The sequence below is a fragment of the Bombina bombina genome, chromosome 3 (genome assembly GCF_027579735.1).
Source record: "Bombina bombina isolate aBomBom1 chromosome 3, aBomBom1.pri, whole genome shotgun sequence".
NCBI lineage: Eukaryota > Metazoa > Chordata > Amphibia > Anura > Bombinatoridae > Bombina > Bombina bombina.
The window spans coordinates 561,372,230-561,392,421 of record NC_069501.1 but is presented as its reverse complement, the minus strand read 5'-3'; the positions used below and the strand labels follow the sequence as shown (position 1 = coordinate 561,392,421).

Sequence of the window (20,192 nt, the reverse complement as noted above, 5' to 3'; positions counted from 1 at the left end):
AGGCCAAAAAGTGAGCGGTACAGCCTAAAATGACAAGATCCGTACCGCCAAGTCAGTAGTTTAAAGCTGTACCATAAAACTCATAACTAAACTGACAAAGTACACTAACACCCATAAACTACCTATTAACCCCTAAACCGAGGCCCTCCCGCATCGCAAACACTAAAATAAAATTATTAACCCCTAACCTGCCGCTCTGGACATCGCCGCCACTTAAAAAATGTATTTACCCCAATTCCGCCGCTCCCCGACATTGTCGCCACTATAATAAACCTATTAACCCCTAAACCGCTGCCCTCCCACATCGCAAACACTATTTAAATATTATTAACCCTAATCTGCCGTCCGCCCACACAACCGCTATAATAAACCTAATAACCACAAAACCGCAAGCCCCCCCACAACGAAATATACTAAATTAAACTATTAAACCCTAAACCTCTGGCCTCCCACATCACTACATAAATATATTAACCCCTAAACCTAACCCTAAGCTTAAAGGGACATGAAACCCAATTTTTTTCTTTCATGATTTAGAAAGAGCATGTCATTTTAAACAACTTTCTAATTTACTTCTATTATCTAATTTGCTTCATTCTCTTGATATCACTTGCTGAAAAGCATATCTAGATATGCTCAGTAGCTGCTGATCGGTTGCTGCACATAAAGGCCTTGTGTGATTGGCTCACACATGTACATTGCTATTTCGACAACAAAGGATATCTACAGAATTGAGCATATTAGATAATAGAAGTAAATTGGAAAGTTGTTTAAAATTGCATGCCCTATCTGAATCATGAAAGTTTAATTTTGACTAAACTGCCATTGGCAGTTTAGTGTAGGTTAGGGTTTTTTTTTATTTTGGGGGGGCTTTTTCATTTTGATAGGGCTATTAGATTAGGAGTAATTTGTTTTTATTTTTGATCATTTCGTTTTTTATTTTGTGTAATTTAGATAATTGTATTTGATTAATTTAATTTATTGCAATGTTAGATTTTAGTGTAAGGCAGGTTAGGTTTTATTTTACAGGTAAGTTTGTATTTATTTTCACTAGGTAGCTAGTAAATAGTTAATAACTATTTAATAACTAGTCTACCCAGTTAAAATAAATACAAACTTACCTGTGAAATAAAAATAAAACCTAAGATAGCTACAATATAACTATTAGTTATATTGTAGCTAGCTTAGGTTTTATTTTATAGGTAAGTATTTAGTTTTAAATAGGAATTATTTAGGTAATAATTGTAAGTTTTATTTAGATTTATTTTAATTCTATTTAAGTTAGGGGGTGTTAGGGTTATGCTTAGGGTTACATTAGGGTTAGGTTAAGTGGTTAATATATTTATGTAGTGTTAGTGATGTGGGAGGCCAGAAGTTTAGGAGTTAATAACTTTAGTATAGTGGCGTTGACATTGGGGACGGCAGATTAGGGGTTAATAACGGTAATGTAGGTGGGGGCGGCAGATTAGGGGTTGATAACTGTAATGTAGGTGGCGGTGATGTCAGGGGGCGGCAGATTATGGGTGTTTAGATGTGGTTTTTATGTTAGGGTGTTAGGTTTAAACGTAACTTTTTCTTTCCCCATAGACATCAATGGGGCTGCGTTACGGAGCTTTTCATTCCGCGATTGCAGGCATTAGGCAATTTTTTAGCTGACTCTCCCTATTGATGTCTATGGGGAAATCGTGCATGAGCACGTCAAAGCAGCGCTTGTATTTGGGTGAGGTATGGAGCTGAACGCCACCATATCGCCCGCGCAAGCCGGGTTTTTCAAAACCTGTAATAGCAGGGCTATGAAAGGTGAGTGATGAAAATAACGTACAAGAAATTAGCGAGCAGCCATAACGCAATAACTTGTAATCTAGCTGAAGGTGAGCAGTGTCACCTAATGATATTTGAAATAAGAGATATGATTCAAGTTGAGTCTCACTTATTAAAGGGACATTTAAATATCTCTCAACCAGGAACAAACACACCGACTCAGCATATATGACATTTAATTACATGTTTTAATTCATGCATACGAAAAAGCAGCATTTACAAATAATATTTTATGCCTGAAAATAAATGTTCAGTTAGAGCTGTTTAAATTTAAACAAATACTGCCGTATCTGCCTTTGCTTTTACTGGGGAAAAGCAACACACCTTAGTAAATGTGACAAAAAATCATTTTTATATAAAATAAAATAGTTGACTACATTGTCCATTTAAATAGGGAATAACAATCCAGATACATTGCTATGCTTTGTGAAGTTGCTTAAGAATTCAGTCCAAAAACTGTGATATTACATTTAATGAAGGGAAAAATAAACCTCTAGAGGGCATCCATGAGTCAATTTTCTAGAAGCATTCTCAGAGAGTATTTCATATGCTAGAAGTGGCAGGCATTGCTATTAGATATGTGCATTCAGCAGTTTTGTTAGCTGCCGAACGCGGAAGTAAGCAGCTGGTCGCGACATTCGGCTCTTTTTAGAAAACGGGTTTCTTCTTGTGAAAGTGAAACACACTAAGATCTGTGCAAATCCAGATCTTAGTATGCTGCACTTTCATAAGAAGAACTCAGAAAAGAGCCAAATAATGCGAGCAGACTCCTCCTTCTGTATTTGGCAGCTAACGAAACTGCTAAATCCCTAGTTACTATTACAAGCATGTTTTGTACGGTAACCCTGTTTAATTTGTGCAACATTATTAACAATGCAGAAAATTGAGTTTATAGACTTTCAAGGTTAAAACAATATGTAACTCAAAACTACATTATATTTATTTGAATGTGTACTAATTTTAAAAGACACTGACTCCCTTTTATACTTAATAGGAAGTTAATGTGACATTCTATAGTTAAGATGGAATCATTCTTTAATATTTTAATGATTCATTTAGTGCATGCTTCGTAATTCCTGTTAAAGGAACAGTAAAGTCGAAATGAAACTTCAGACAGAACGTGATTTTAAACAACTTTCCAAGTTACTTCTAGTTTGTAATTTGCTTCATTCTCTTGGTATCCTTAGTTAAAAAGCATACCTAGATAAATTAAGGAGCAGCATTAAACTACTGCAGATTGGTGGCTGCACATAAATGCCTCTCATTATTGGTACTCTAGAAATCTTCAGCTAGCTCCCAGTAGTGCATAGTTGCTCCTTTAACAAAATATACCAAGACAATTAAGCAAATTTGAGAAGTAAACTAGAAAGTTGTTTCAAATCACATGCTCGATCTGTATCATGAAGGAAAAAATGTTTTTCATGTCCCTTTAAGGAATCCAGATTTTTTAAATTTAAATGTTAAAAATATATGGAGTATCATATGATGAAATAAAAGCAAGTGGTCTGATCTTAAAATAATATTGATATGCAAATAAATCTCATGATCAGTCCAACATTAGCAAATGACGAGTATCTACTATACCGAGATAGAAAATGAAAAAAATTACAAAAAAGGTAGTAATTAATCAAACTACTAAAAAACTTTTTTTTGTATAACGTCATGATTGCATGCAAATAGTAAATAAAAATGTTAAATTTTTTAACAGATCTTAAAAATCCCTCCAAACTGACAAATTTTGCATTTCGACTGCTAACAACTCCCTATTAGCAGCAAAAACAAATTAAAGGGATGTGAAACCCAAATTTTTTCTTTCATGATTCAGATAGAGCATGCAATTTTAAGCAACTTTCTAATTTACTCCCATTATCAATTTTTCTTTGTTCTCTTGGTATCTTTATTTGATTGGTAATTTAGCCATCAATCAGCAAGCGCTACCCAGGTTCTGAACCAAAAATGGGCTGGCTCCAAAGCATGCATTCCTGCTTTTTCAAATAAAGATACCAAGAGAAAGACAATAAAATTGATAATAGGAGTAAATTAGAAAGCTGCTTAAAATTTTATGCTCTATCGGAATCATGAAAGAAAAAACAGAATTTATGTTTACCTGATAAATTACTTTCTCCAACGGTGTGTCCGGTCCACGGCGTCATCCTTACTTGTGGGATATTCTCTTCCCCAACAGGAAATGGCAAAGAGCCCAGCAAAGCTGGTCACATGATCCCTCCTAGGCTCCGCCTACCCCAGTCATTCGACCGACGTAAAGGAGGAATATTTGCATAGGAGAAACCATATGATACCGTGGTGACTGTAGTTAAAGAAAATAAATTATCAGACCTGATTAAAAAACCAGGGCGGGCCGTGGACCGGACACACCGTTGGAGAAAGTAATTTATCAGGTAAACATAAATTCTGTTTTCTCCAACATAGGTGTGTCCGGTCCACGGCGTCATCCTTACTTGTGGGAACCAATACCAAAGCTTTAGGACACGGATGAAGGGAGGGAGCAAATCAGGTCACCTAAATGGAAGGCACCACGGCTTGCAAAACCTTTCTCCCAAAAATAGCCTCAGAAGAAGCAAAAGTATCAAACTTGTAAAATTTGGTAAAAGTGTGCAGTGAAGACCAAGTCGCTGCCTTACATATCTGATCAACAGAAGCCTCGTTCTTGAAGGCCCATGTGGAAGCCACAGCCCTAGTGGAATGAGCTGTGATTCTTTCAGGAGGCTGCCGTCCGGCAGTCTCATAAGCCAATCTGATGATGCTTTTAATCCAAAAAGAGAGAGAGGTAGAAGTTGCTTTTTGACCTCTCCTTTTACCAGAATAAACAACAAACAAGGAAGATGTTTGTCTAAAATCCTTTGTAGCATCTAAATAGAATTTTAGAGCGCGAACAACATCCAAATTGTGCAACAAACGTTCCTTCTTTGAAACTGGATTCGGACACAAAGAAGGCACGACTATCTCCTGGTTAATGTTTTTGTTAGAAACAACTTTCGGAAGAAAACCAGGTTTAGTACGTAAAACCACCTTATCTGCATGGAACACCAGATAAGGAGGAGAACACTGCAGAGCAGATAATTCTGAAACTCTTCTAGCAGAAGAAATTGCAACCAAAAACAAAACTTTCCAAGATAATAACTTAATATCAACGGAATGTAAGGGTTCAAACGGAACCCCCTGAAGAACTGAAAGAACTAAATTGAGACTCCAAGGAGGAGTCAAAGGTTTGTAAACAGGCTTGATTCTAACCAGAGCCTGAACAAAGGCTTGAACATCTGGCACAGCTGCCAGCTTTTTGTGAAGTAACACAGATAAGGCAGAAATCTGTCCCTTCAAGGAACTTGCAGATAATCCTTTCTCCAATCCTTCTTGAAGAAAGGATAGAATCTTAGGAATTTTTACCTTGTCCCAAGGGAATCCTTTAGATTCACACCAACAGATATATTTTTTCCATATTTTGTGGTAAATTTTTCTAGTTACAGGCTTTCTGGCCTGAACAAGAGTATCAATAACAGAATCTGAGAACCCTCGCTTTGATAAGATCAAGCGTTCAATCTCCAAGCAGTCAGTTGGAGTGAGACCAGATTCGGATGTTCGAACGGACCTTGAACAAGAAGGTCTCGTCTCAAAGGTAGCTTCCATGGTGGAGCCGATGACATATTCACCAGGTCTGCATACCAAGTCCTGCGTGGCCACGCAGGAGCTATCAAGATCACCGATGCCCTCTCCTGATTGATCCTGGCTACCAGCCTGGGGATGAGAGGAAACGGCGGGAATACATAAGCTAGTTTGAAGGTCCAAGGTGCCACTAGTGCATCTACTAGAGTCGCCTTGGGATCCCTGGATCTGGACCCGTAGCAAGGAACCTTGAAGTTCTGACGAGAGGCCATCAGATCCATGTCTGGAATGCCCCACAGTTGAGTAATTTGGGCAAAGATTTCCGGATGGAGTTCCCACTCCCCCGGATGTAATGTCTGACGACTCAGAAAATCCGCTTCCCAATTTTCCACTCCTGGGATGTGGATTGCAGACAAGTGGCAGGAGTGAGTCTCCGCCCATTGAATGATTTTGGTCACTTCTTCCATCGCCAGGGAACTCCTTGTTCCCCCCTGATGGTTGATATACGCAACAGTCGTCATGTTGTCTGATTGAAACCGTATGAACTTGGCCTTTACTAGCTGAGGCCAAGCCTTGAGAGCATTGAGTATCGCTCTCAGTTCCAGAATGTTTATCGGTAGAAGAGATTCTTCCCGAGACCAAAGACCCTGAGCTTTCAGGGGTCCCCAGACCGCGCCCCAGCCCATCAGACTGGCGTCGGTCGTGACAATGACCCACTCTGGTCTGCGGAAGCTCATCCCCTGTGACAGGTTGTCCAGGGACAGCCACCAACGGAGTGAATCTCTGGTCCTCTGATTTACTTGTATCGTCGGAGACAAGTCTGTATAGTCCCCATTCCACTGACTGAGCATGCACAGTTGTAATGGTCTTAGATGAATGCGCGCAAAAGGAACTATGTCCATTGCCGCTACCATCAAACCTATTACTTCCATGCACTGCGCTATGGAAGGAAGAGGAACGGAATGAAGTATTTGACAAGTGTTTAGAAGTTTTGTTTTTCTGGCCTCTGTCAGAAAAATCCTCATTTCTAAGGAGTCTATTATTGTTCCCAAGAAGGGAACCCTCGTTGACGGAGATGGAGAACTCTTTTCTACGTTCACTTTCCATCCGTGAGATCTGAGAAAGGCCAGGACAATGTCCGTGTGAGCCTTTGCTAGAGGAAGGGACGACGCTTGAATCAGAATGTCGTCCAAGTAAGGTACTACTGCAATGCCCCTTGGTCTTAGCACCGCTAGAAGGGACCCTAGTACCTTTGTGAAAATCCTTGGAGCAGTGGCTAATCCGAACGGAAGTGCCACGAACTGGTAATGCTTGTCCAGGAATGCGAACCTTAGGAACCGATGATGTTCCTTGTGGATAGGAATATGTAGATACGCATCCTTTAAATCCACCGTGGTCATGAATTGACCTTCCTGGATGGAAGGAAGAATTGTTCGAATGGTTTCCATTTTGAACGATGGAACCTTGAGAAACTTGTTTAGGATCTTGAGATCTAAGATTGGTCTGAACGTTCCCTCTTTTTTGGGAACTATGAACAGATTGGAGTAGAACCCCATCCCTTGTTCTCCTAATGGAACAGGATGAATCCCTCCCATTTTTAACAGGTCTTCCACACAATGTAAGAATGCCTGTTTTTTTATGTGGTCTGAAGACAATTGAGACCTGTGGAACCTCCCCCTTGGGGGAAGCCCCTTGAATTCCAGAAGATAACCTTGGGAGACTATTTCTAGCGCCCAAGGATCCAGAACATCTCTTGCCCAAGCCTGAGCGAAGAGAGAGAGTCTGCCCCCCACCAGATCCGGTCCCGGATCGGGGGCCAACATCTCATGCTGTCTTGGTAGCAGTGGCAGGTTTCTTGGCCTGCTTTCCCTTGTTCCAGCCTTGCATTGGTCTCCAGGCTGGCTTGGCTTGAGAAGTATTACCCTCTTGCTTAGAGGACGTAGCACTTGGGGCTGGTCCGTTTCTACGAAAGGGACGAAAATTAGGTTTATTTTTGGCCTTGAAAGACCTATCCTGAGGAAGGGCGTGGCCCTTGCCCCCAGTGATATCAGAGATAATCTCTTTCAAGTCAGGGCCAAACAGCATTTTCCCCTTGAAAGGAATGTTAAGCAATTTGTTCTTGGAAGACGCATCCGCTGACCAAGATTGTAACCAAAGCGCTCTGCGCGCCACAATAGCAAACCCAGAATTTTTCGCCGCTAACCTAGCCAATTGCAAAGTGGCGTCTAGGGTGAAAGAATTAGCCAATTTGAGAGCACGGATTCTGTCCATAATCTCCTCATAAGAAGGAGAATTACTAGTGATCGCCTTTTCTAGCTCATCGAACCAGAAACACGCGGCTGTAGTGACAGGGACAATGCATGAAATTGGTTGTAGAAGGTAACCTTGCTGAACAAACATCTTTTTAAGCAAACCTTCTAATTTTTTATCCATAGGATCTTTGAAAGCACAACTATCTTCTATGGGTATAGTGGTGCGTTTGTTTAGAGTAGAAACCGCCCCCTCGACCTTGGGGACTGTCTGCCATAAGTCCTTTCTGGGGTCGACCATAGGAAACAATTTTTTAAATATGGGGGGAGGGACGAAAGGTATACCGGGCCTTTCCCATTCTTTATTTACAATGTCCGCCACCCGCTTGGGTATAGGAAAAGCTTCGGGGGGCCCCGGGACCTCTAGGAACTTGTCCATTTTACATAGTTTCTCTGGGATGACCAAATTCTCACAATCATCCAGAGTGGATAACACCTCCTTAAGCAGAGCGCGGAGATGTTCCAACTTAAATTTAAATGTAATCACATCAGGTTCAGCTTGTTGAGAAATTTTCCCTGAATCTGAAATTTCTCCCTCAGACAAAACCTCCCTGGCCCCCTCAGACTGGTGTAGGGGCCCTTCAGAAACAATATCATCAGCGTCCTCATGCTCTTCAGTATTTTCTAAAACAGAGCAGTCGCGCTTTCGCTGATAAGTGGGCATTTTGGCTAAAATGTTTTTGATAGAATTATCCATTACAGCCGTTAATTGTTGCATAGTAAGGAGTATTGGCGCGCTAGATGTACTAGGGGCCTCCTGTGTGGGCAAGACTGGTGTAGACGAAGGAGGGGATGATGCAGTACCATGCTTACTCCCCTCACTTGAGGAATCATCTTGGGCATCATTTTCTCTAAATTTTGTGTCACATAAATCACATCTATTTAAATGAGAAGGAACCTTGGCTTCCCCACATTCAGAACACAGTCTATCTGGCAGTTCAGACATGTTAAACAGGCATAAACTTGATAACAAAGTACAAAAAACGTTTTAAAATAAAACCGTTACTGTCACTTTAAATTTTAAACTGAACACACTTTATTACTGCAATTGCGAAAAAGTATGAAGGAATTGTTCAAAATTCACCAAAATTTCACCACAGTGTCTTAAAGCCTTAAAAGTATTGCACACCAAATTTGGAAGCTTTAACCCTTAAAATAACTGAGATCCAACCAAGCCCAAAGGGGAATACGATACCAAATGACGCCTTCAGAAAGTCTTTTCTATGTATCAGAGCTCCTCACACATGCATCTGCATGTCATGCTTCTCAAAAACAAGTGCGCAATACAGGCGCGAAAATGAGACTCTGCCTATGATTAGGGAAAGCCCCTAGAGAATAAGGTGTCCAATACAGTGCCTGCCGGTTATTTTACAAAATTCCCAAGATTAAAATAATTCCTCAAGGCTATGGAGTATAAAATATGTTTATATATATATCGATTTAGCCCAGAAAATGCCTACAGTCTTAAAAAGCCCTTGTGAAGCCCTTATTTACTGTCTGAAATAAAAATGGCTTACCGGATCCCATAGGGAAAATGACAGCTTCCAGCATTACATCGTCTTGTTAGAATGTGTCATACCTCAAGCAGCAAAAGTCTGCTCACTGTTCCCCCAACTGAAGTTAATTCCTCTCAACAGTCCTGTGTGGAACAGCCATCGATTTTAGTAACGGTTGCTAAAATCATTTTCCTCTTACAAACAGAAATCTTCATCTCTTTTCTGTTTCAGAGTAAATAGTACATACCAGCACTATTTTAAAATAACAAACTCTTGATTGAATAATAAAAACTACAGTTAAACACTAAAAAACTCTAAGCCATCTCCGTGGAGATGTTGCCTGTACAACGGCAAAGAGAATGACTGGGGTAGGCGGAGCCTAGGAGGGATCATGTGACCAGCTTTGCTGGGCTCTTTGCCATTTCCTGTTGGGGAAGAGAATATCCCACAAGTAAGGATGACGCCGTGGACCGGACACACCTATGTTGGAGAAATTTAGGTTTTATATGCATTTAAAGGCTAGATTGCAAGTGACGCGCTAACGTTTACATGCACACAATATTAGAATAACGTGGGCGCATTAATTTACACGGATATTACAAGTTGAAAGTAAACGCATTTGCCTGGGCGCACTCAAATTTAAAGGGACATAATACTCATATGCTAAATCACTTGAAAGTGATGCAGTATAACTGTAAAAAGCTGACAGGAAAATATCACCTGAGCATCTCTATGTAAAAAAAGAAGATATTTTACCTCACGATTTCCTCAGCTCAGCAGAGTGAGTTCTGTGTAAAAAGTTATACTCAGCTGCTGCCCAGCTGCAGGTAAAAAAAAAATTAAAAAAATGAAGAAATGAACAGCAGCCAATCAGCATCAACAGTGCTGAGGTCATGAACTCTTTTACTGTGATCTCATGAGATTTCACTTAACTCTCATGAGATTTAATGGTAAACTTCCTTAAACTGAATAGGGAAATAACATGAGAGTGCACGTAAGCTCACTCCCCTAGCTGTCCCGGGACAGACATAATGATTTGCTGCTTAAAGTCCTTTACAATGGGATGTGGCTACTGAGGAATTTTTGAGGTAAAATATCTTTCTTTTTTACATAGAGTTGTGCAGGTGATATTTTCTAGTCAGCTTTTTACAGCTATGCTGCATCACTTTCAAGCGTTTCAACATTTGGGTATCATGGCCTTTAACTCGCGTAAAAGTTGCACCAAATACATAAATACATTAAAATATACAATTATACTCATACAAATACTATCTGAGAAAAAGTATTAATATAAATATTCATAAACATTTTTTTATAAGGGTTCAAAGGTATATGGCCATGTATTTAACTACAAAGAGCTAGAATATATATATAAATAATAATTCTATAATGACTGTGTATTTACAGTAAATATTTCACATACACGAAAATGTTATTTTTATGTTAAGAGAGTCCACGACTTCATTCCTTACTGTTGGGAAATACAACACCTGGCCATCAGGAGAAGACAAAGACACCCCACCCAAAGGCTTAAATATCCCTCCCACTTCCCCTATCCCCAGTCATTCTGCCAAGGGAACAAGAAAAGTAGGAGAAACATCAGGGTATAAAGGTGCCAGAAGAATTAATATAAAAAGGGAGCCGCCCAACAAAAATCATTTATGTGCAGGGTCGTGGACTCTCCCTGCCAGGAAGGAAAGGAGAGTTAACAACTTAATTCCTTACTGTTGGGAAAACTATACCCAAGCTCCAAAGGACACTGAAGGAATAACGGGAGGGAACAAAAAATAGAGGCGGACCCTATTTGAGGGCACCAAAGCCTGGAAAACTTTTCTCCTGAAAGCTGCTTCAGCCAAAGCAAACACATCAAACTTGTAAAAAAGTGTGTACGAAGGACCAGGTAGCCGCATTACAAATCTGATCCATAGAGGCTTCTTTCTTAAAAGCCCAGGAGGAAGCCACTGCTCTAGTGGAATGAGCCGTTATCCTCTCAGGAGGCTGTCGCCCCGCTGTCTCATAAGCTAAGTGGATGACACTCCTCAACCAGAAAGATAGGGAAGTCGTAGTAGCTTTCTCCTCTTACGCTTCCCCGTATAGATGACAAACAAAGAGGAAGATTGTCTGAATTCCTTAGTAGCCTGAAGATAGAACTTCAAGGCACGAACCACATCTAGATTGTGAAGCAAGCGTTCCCACGCTGAAGAAGGATTAGGACACAAAGAAGGAACAACAATTTCTTGATTAATGTTAGATCCAACATCACCTTAGTATGTAAAACCGCCTTATCACCATTTACCGAAGGCCCATAAGTCTATAGAGGATGTGAAGGGGCGCCCTATAGTGTCGGGTATAGGTTCTCTTTTTGAGAACCTTTCTAACTGGATTGAATCCCTGCTACAGCCCATAGTCTGGAAATTGCCCTCTTTTCTAAAAGACACTAAACATCTACTCAACTTGAATGAGGGATTTACTTGGAAGGATCACTATAGCTGGCTCACTATAGATGTGGTAGGCTTATATTCGGCCATACCGCATAAGGAAGGACTGGAAGACCTAGAATTTATGCTAAACAGCTTTAGTAGCTATGATGACAATCTGAAAGCCTTTATATTGGGGACCTTGCTTTTTTTATTGACACACAATTATTTTGAATTCGATGGAGTGTTTTATCTGCAGAGACGTGGGACAGCTATGGGGGCAAAATTTGCCCCAGCATTTGCCAACATCTATATGGGATGGTGGGAGCTGTCCCACGTCTATGCAGATACCAATCCTTACAGAGATTCAGTTATTGCATATAAGCGATGCATTGATGACCTCCTGTTGGTATGGTCAGGAACTGAAATTGAATGTCAACAATTTGTGGAGTATCTAAACCATAATAAGGCAGGTCTACAGTTTACCTATGTATACAACAGAAACAAGGTAGCCTATCTAGATGTGGAACTAGAAGGAGATAGAGAAGGCAAAAGAGTTAGTTCATCATTGTATGTTAAACCTATCACCGCAAATGCCCAGCTTCATGCCAAGAGCTGTAACCCTCGCCACATGAATTATGGTGTGGCAAAGGGTCAGTTCATAAGGATTAAGCGGAACTTCTCAAAGGAGGAAGAGTTCATGGCAGAGAGTAGGGTGTTGTGGAACAAATTAAAAGCATGGGGTAATCCTGATGGGCCTATCAGAAAGGCTTATTTTGAGTTTCAGAATATCCCTAGGGTTGATTTACTCAAACCAAAAAAGAATAGAAAAACCAAGGAGAATAAACAGACCAGTGAGATTTCCTTCATTACAACTTACTCTAACCAATATAGGGAAGTTTGTGACATTATCAAGAAGAATTTGCCCATTTTAAAAGCTGATGAAGCACTCAAGAGTGTAGTAGACAAAGGTTGTTGCTTTATCTCCAAGAGGAATATTACAATAGGGAACTTGGTCTCACCCAGTGCGCTGAGAAAGCCCAAGAAACAGAGCAGCTGGTTGAGCTGCAAGGGTCATTACAAGTGCGGGTCACACAGCTGTATAGCATGTAGTCCTACAACCATCAGTAAAGTGTTTCAGTCAATCTATACACAACGGGTTTTTGATTGCAATTTCTGTACAAATTGTAGTTCTGAATATGCAGTGTATACTATAACCTGTACATCCTGTGAGAACCAATATGTAGGGTGCACGACACGGGAGACCCGTGTTAGGATACGTGAACACATGAATGATATAGAGAGAGGGAGGACAGTTACAGGTGTGTCAAAACACTTTATTCATGAACATGACGGAAACCTCAAGACATTTACCTGGATGATCATAAATTTGATCACAACTAAACCAAGGGGTTGGAAGTAGGATCACAGTGCTATAAAAAAGGAGGCATTCTGGATCTTCAAATTACACACACGTAGGCCATATGGTATGAATATTGAGGGGATCTAATTAAATATTGGCAATAGTTAGCCCCCCTCCTATACCTTCAATATCCAGGTAAAAACTTTGGCTTAACTTATTAGGTTATGATTTACACACAGATGGTTTGGACATATGTGAACAGATAATTAACAAGCAATCCATTCGATGTTATTTTACGGTACACAAATTGCATATTTGGATATAGGTACATATAATACATTATGTATTTATATTTTTTAAGGTCACACTTGGGCTGATGGAGTATGGCTACTTATACTAACATATGTATATATATATATATATATATATATAATGTCAATCTTAAAGTATCAACTCCTCATAGAGGGGATGAACAGATGGCGCACAGATTTGAGGGTCAGGTTAAGAATTATCGTTTATTGGCAATAAATATATACATAATAACCTGCGCTCACCTCTTGGCGTATTGGGGAGTCTACAAAATATTAGCAATAAATAATAATAGTTTTGCAGGAGACGGTGTATGCCATTTATTTGGTGGTATACCCAAAGGAGTACATATAGAGTGTCAGAGTACGAGTGCAGTCTATTTATAAGCTTTTTTACATGTTAATAGCTGTTTCTACTAGTCACTCCAGGCTCATGGGTCATAAAGTGCTGTATAGAATATAAGCACTATAATAGATTTAACAAAATTAGGAACTCAATTGTACCTACTATACATTTCTTAAGAATAGGCAGTGCTTTATCCGTATTTCAGGTATAGGTAATACGAGTAAGAGCAGACATAGCCAATCAAGATTCAGGGAGGGGTATAAAGCCTCTCATCTGTTAATGACAATTAGTGTCTATGATTAAGGCCATTTGGGGCCGAAATGCGTCAGACTAGTCTGCACCCTTGTCTGTGCCGTGATTTTAACGTGTGTGCCATGTTTTAAGCTTGGAAGAAAATAAAGTAAAGATTTTTACCCACCGGTTTCTTGGATTGTTTTGCGTCCGTAGTCACAATCTCCCAGGACGGTCTCAAGAAGCACGTGCCTTGGATCAGATGATCTGGACAGAGCCATCAAGAGAGCGAGTCTCTCAACAGGTTATCCAGCACAATCTGTTGAGACAGATCTGAATGGTCGCTGTTCCATTGTCTCAGCATGCATAGTTGTAAGAGTCTGAGATGGAATCTGGCAAAGGGAATAATGTCCATACAGGAAACTATGAGACCAATCACCTCCATACACTGGGCCACTGAGGGTCTCGAGGAGGCCTGGAGGGCCAGACATGCAGAAGTTTGCTTGCAACGTCTCTGATCTGTGAGTAATAATCTCATGGATATGGAGTCTATTATTGTCCCCAGGAAATTCACCCTTGTACTTGGAGTAAGAGAACTCTTTTCCAAGTTTATCTTCCATCCATGTGACCGAAGAAGACTGAGAAGGGACAAATGTTCTTCCGCTAGACGAAAAGATGGTGCCTGTACCAAGATATCGTCCAGGTAAGGAGCTACTGCAATACCTTGTGATCTAGAAACGGCTAGAAGAGCCCCCAGAATCTTCAAAAATATCCTTGGAGCAGTAGCTAGGCCAAACGGAACAGCTATGAACTGGAAGTGCTGGTCCAGAGAGGCAAACCTCAGGAACTGAAAATGTTCCCTGTATATCGGAACGTGAAGGTATGCATACTTCAGGTCTATGGTGGTCATAAACAGTCCTTCCTGAACCTGAGGAAGGATTGACCGTATTTCCTCCATCTTGAAAAAGGGAACACTCTGAAACTTATTTAGGCACTATAAGTCCAGAATTTGACTAAATGTTTCCTCCTTTCTTGGAACCACAAAAAGGTTTGAATAAAACCACAAACCTCTTTCTGCTGTAGGCACTGGTACAATTACTCCTAGAAAAGGCAGTCCTCATTTCTGGTCTTGTAGACAGTCTGGAGAGTAGGAATCTGCCTCTGGGCGGATGAGATTTTAATCCTATCCGGTATCCCTGAGATACAACCTCCAGGACCCAAGGATCCTGTACATCCTGGAACCAAGCATCTGAAAAAAGAGACAGTCTGCCCCCTACTCGATCCAATCCCGGATCGGGGGCCGCCCCTTCATGACGATTTGTTCTCTGTTTGGACTTATTCCAGGACTGAGTCGGCTTCCAAGTACTCTTGGGCTGCTCGGACTTGGATGAGGATTGCTGTCGTTGTGATTTGTCAGAACGAAAGGAACGAAAATTAGACAACTGCCGTCCATTAGGCCTATTCTTCTTATCCTGTGGTAGGAAGGCACCTTTCCCTCCGATAACCGTAGAAATAATGGAGTCCAGCCCTGGACCAAATAAAATCTTCCCCTTGAAAGGAAGAGAAAGGAGTCTGGATTTAGAAGTAATATCCGCAGACCAAGACTTCAACCAGAGAGCCCGGCGGGCTAGGATCGCAAAGCCAGAAGCCTTTGTATTTAGGTAAATAATCTGCATATTTGCGTCACAGATGAAGGAGTTAGCAATTCTCAGAACTTTAATTCTCTCCTTATATATCCTCGAGGGGAGTTTCCAACTCAATGAGCTCACACAGAGTGTCTCACCAGTAGGTAGCTGCTCCAGCAATCACGGCTACAGCTGCTGCCAGTTGAAATAAAAACCCTGCATGTTGAAACATCTTCCTCAAAAAAGTTTACATTTTCTTATCCATAGGCTCTTTAAAAGAAGAACTATCCTCCAGGGGAATAGTAGTACGCTTAGCCAACGTAGAAATAGCGCCATCCAGCTTAGGGATGGAGCCCCACAAATCCAATTGAGAGTCAGGGACCAGGATTAATTTTTTAAAGGTACACAAGGGGGAAAAAGAGGTTCCTATTCTTTCCCATTCGTTACTAATAATGTCCGCTATTTTAACTGGCTCAGGAAAGTCATATCTTCAAAATCTTCTTCAGTCGTTTAGCTTCTGGAACCTCTAGCGTAGACAAAACCTACTTTAATAAAAAACACAGATGCTCAATTTTAAATCTAAAGGAGGGTTCCTCCACTGAAGGATGTTTAGGAACTGAAGTTTCTGACTCAGAAAGTTCACCCTCTGAAGCTACAAAGGTTAACTCATCCTCGGATAGCTGGGACATAGTAGCTAAATCCGACAAATATTTAGATGACTCTAGGTCAGGAGAACTATGCTTAACCTTTTCTTACGTTTGCTAGAGGGAGGTAAGGCACTCAGGGTCGCAGACACCGCCAATTGTAACTGCGCTGTAAAGTCCGCAGGAAAAAAGCCCCTCCAGAAGAAGGATTAGTTGAGCCTTGGGGAACTGCATGCGGAGTGGGTAGTGTAGAAAGGGTAATAATTTCTCGGGACACAGATTCCTAAGAGGTAGATGGCTCAGAGGGGCTAATAGCGCTATGAGTATTAGCAGGCTTGTCTCCCTTTTTAGACTTTAGAACAGTGCTTAGGCAAATTGAACAAAATTGAGCAGGCGGGCACACCACCGCCTCCTCCCAATATAAACAGGAATTATTAATCAGTACAGAAGGAGCGAAACCTTCTAATGTAGTATCAGAGTCCTCCATAGCTAAGTATAAATCCACAGAAGGACAGACAAAAAAACGCTTTTATTCAAAATACGGCACCTTTATAATCCCAATGGCTGTGGCACTCACCACCTCCAAGACCCAGATAGTTAACAGTGAAAAGCTCTCCTTAGGAGTGCAGAATCATAGGAAAATGAAAAGACCGCACACGGTCACGTGGTGCACAGGACAGAACTTCCCCTGCTATGAAAAAGGCGCTAAGCTATTATTAGCTGCGCAACACTCAAAAACTAAAGTGAAACCTGTTTGTTCCAAGCCAAAAGCACACAGTCTATGAGCCCAAAAACTCTCACATTAAAGGGACACTGAATCCAATTGTATTAATATCGTGATTCTGATAATGCATGCAATTTTAAGCAACTTTCTAATTTACTTGTATTATCAAATTTTCTTCATTCTCGTGGAATCTTTATGTGAAATGCAAGAATGTAAATTTAGATGCCGGTCTATTTTTGGTGAACAACATGGGTTGTTCTTGCTGATTGGTGGATACATTCACCCACCAGTAAACAAATGCTGTCCAGTGTTCTGAACAGTGTTCTTTTTCAAACAAAGATAGCAAGAGAACAAATTTTTTTTTAATAGGAGTAAATTAGAAAGTTACTTAAAATTGCATGCTCTATCTGAATCACGAAAGAAAAAATTTGGGTTCAGTGTCCCTTTAAAGCAGTTATAAATAACCCCTAGATGTTCAAATAATCTCCCTGAAGGAGATATTAACCCTTGATCCTATCGAGGCCTAAAGGAGCCACACTGTGACCCTCTATAGCAAATGTGTATATATAAAACGGTCTTACCCTCCAGGATCCATGCTGTGGAACAGGCACAGCCTCACAAGTGTGACAATCTTGGAGCGACGCTCTGACATGAACTTGAGTGTGTAACAGCAAGCAGTGAAACTCGTCAATACTGATTGCTCAGGAGCTGTTAGCGACAGTCTGGATGGGTTCATAGAAAAACTTTCCCTGCATCTCCAGACTCTAACTTTCATCAATACTCTCACTGAGAGGTTGACATGATTACTTAAAACTCCAGTACTTTCTTGAAGGGAACATACACATTACAGGACTATCCAAATCTTCTGACACTTCTCTGCCACCTCCTATAGTGACGAAAGGCAAAGAATGACGGGGGGGGGGGGGAGTGGGAAGGATATTTAAGCCTTTGGCTGGGGTGTCTTTGCCTCCTCCTGGTGGCCAGGTGTTGTGTTTCCCAACAGTAAGGAATGAAATCGTGGACTCTCCCTGCCTTATGGAAGGAAAAACAGAATTTATGCTTACCTGATAAATTACTTTCTCCAACGGTGTGTCCGGTCCACGGCGTCATCCTTACTTGTGGGAATATCTCTTCCCCAACAGGAAATGGCAAAGAGTCCCAGCAAAGCTGGCCATATAGTCCCTCCTAGGCTCCGCCCACCCCAGTCATTCGACCGACGGACAGGAGGAAAAAATAGGAGAAACCATAGGGTACCGTGGTGACTGTAGTTAGAGAAAATAATTCATCAGACCTGATTAAAAAAACCAGGGCGGGCCGTGGACCGGACACACCGTTGGAGAAAGTAATTTATCAGGTAAGCATAAATTCTGTTTTCTCCAACATTGGTGTGTCCGGTCCACGGCGTCATCCTTACTTGTGGGAACCAATACCAAAGCTTTAGGACACGGATGAAGGGAGGGAGCAAATCAGGTTACCTAAACGGAAGGCACCACGGCTTGCAAAACCTTTCTCCCAAAAATAGCCTCCGAAGAAGCAAAAGTATCAAATTTGTAAAATTTGGCAAAAGTGTGCAGTGAAGACCAAGTCGCTGCCTTACATATCTGATCAACAGAAGCCTCGTTCTTGAAGGCCCATGTGGAAGCTACAGCCCTAGTGGAGTGAGCTGTGATTCTTTCAGGAGGCTGCCGTCCGGCAGTCTCATAAGCCAATCGGATGATGCTTTTAAGCCAAAAGGAAAGAGAGGTAGAAGTCGCTTTTTGACCTCTCCTTTTACCAGAATAGACGACAAACAGAGAAGAAGTTTGTCTGAACTCTTTTGTAGCTTCTAAGTAGAATTTTAGAGCACGGACTACATCTAAATTGTGTTCCTTCTTTGAAACTGGATTCGGACACAAAGAAGGTACAACTATCTCCTGATTAATGTTTTTGTTGGAAACAACCTTTGGTAGAAAACCAGGCTTAGTACGCAAAACAACCTTATCTGAATGGAACACCAGATAGGGCGGAGTACACTGCAGAGAAGATAACTCAGAAACTCTTCTAGCAGAAGAAATAGCAACCAAAAACAAAACTTTCCAAGATAACAACTTAATATCTATGGAATGTAAAGGTTCAAACGGAACCCCTTGAAGAACTGAAAGAACTAGATTTAAACTCCAGGGAGGAGTCAAAGGTCTGTAAACAGGCTTGATCCTAACCAAAGCCTGAACAACTGGCACAGCTGCCAGACGTTTGTGTAGTAAGACAGATAAAGCAGAAATCTGTCCCTTTAGAGAACTCGCAGATAATCCTTTATCCAAACCTTCTTGTAGAAAGGAAAGAATCTTAGGAATTTTTATCTTATTCCATGGGAATCCCTTAGATTCACACCAGCAGATATATCTTTTCCATATTTTATGTTAAATCTTTCTAGTTACTGGTTTTCTGGCTTGAACCAGAGTATCTATCACAGAATCTGAAAACCCACGCTTTGATAGAATCAAGCGTTCAATCTCCAAGCCGTCAGCTGGAGGGAGACCAGATTTGGATGTTCGAATGGACCCTGAACAAGAAGGTCCTGTCTCAAAGGTAGCTTCCATGGTGGAACCGATGACATATTCACCAGGTCTGCATACCAAGTCCTGCATGGCCACGCAGGAGCTATCAAGATCACCGAGGCCCTCTCCTGTTTGATCCTGGCTACCAGCCTGGGAATGAGAGGAAACGGTGGAAACACGTAAGTTAGTTTGATGGTCCAATGCGCTACTAGTGCATCCACTAGTGTTGCCTTGGGATCTCTGGATCTGGACCCGTAGCAAAGAACCTTGAAGTTCTGACGAGACGCCATCAGGTCCATGTCTGGAATGCCCCATAATTGAGTCAACTGGGCAAAGATCTCCGGGTGGAGTTCCCACTCCCCCGGATGGAATGTCTGACGACTCAGATAATCCGCTTCCCAGTTTTCCACACCTGGGATGTGGATCGCAGATAGGTGGCAGGAGTGATCCTCCGCCCATTGTATTATTTTGGTCATTTCTTTCATCGCCAGGGAACTCCTTGTTCCCCCCTGATTATTGAGATACGCAACAGTCGTCATGTTGTCTGATTGGAATCTTATGAATCTGGCCTTTGCAAGCTGAGGCCAAGCCCTGAGAGCATTGAATATCGCTCTTAGTTCCAGAATGTTTATCGGGAGAAGAGACTCTTCCCGAGACCATAGTCCCTGAGCTTTCAGGGATTCCCAGACCGCGCCCCAGCCCACTAGACTGGCGTCGGTCGTGACGATGACCCACTCTGGTCTGCGGAAG

At 41.3% G+C, this 20,192-nt stretch overlaps 1 protein-coding gene across 1 annotated transcript in view; it reads right to left on the bottom strand.

Moving 5' to 3' along the window:
• The window catches only part of HIVEP3 (HIVEP zinc finger 3), a 609,889-nt gene that overhangs the window by 18,793 nt on the left and 570,904 nt on the right, over positions 1–20,192 (bottom strand). The gene's annotated exons all lie outside the window — the stretch shown is intronic.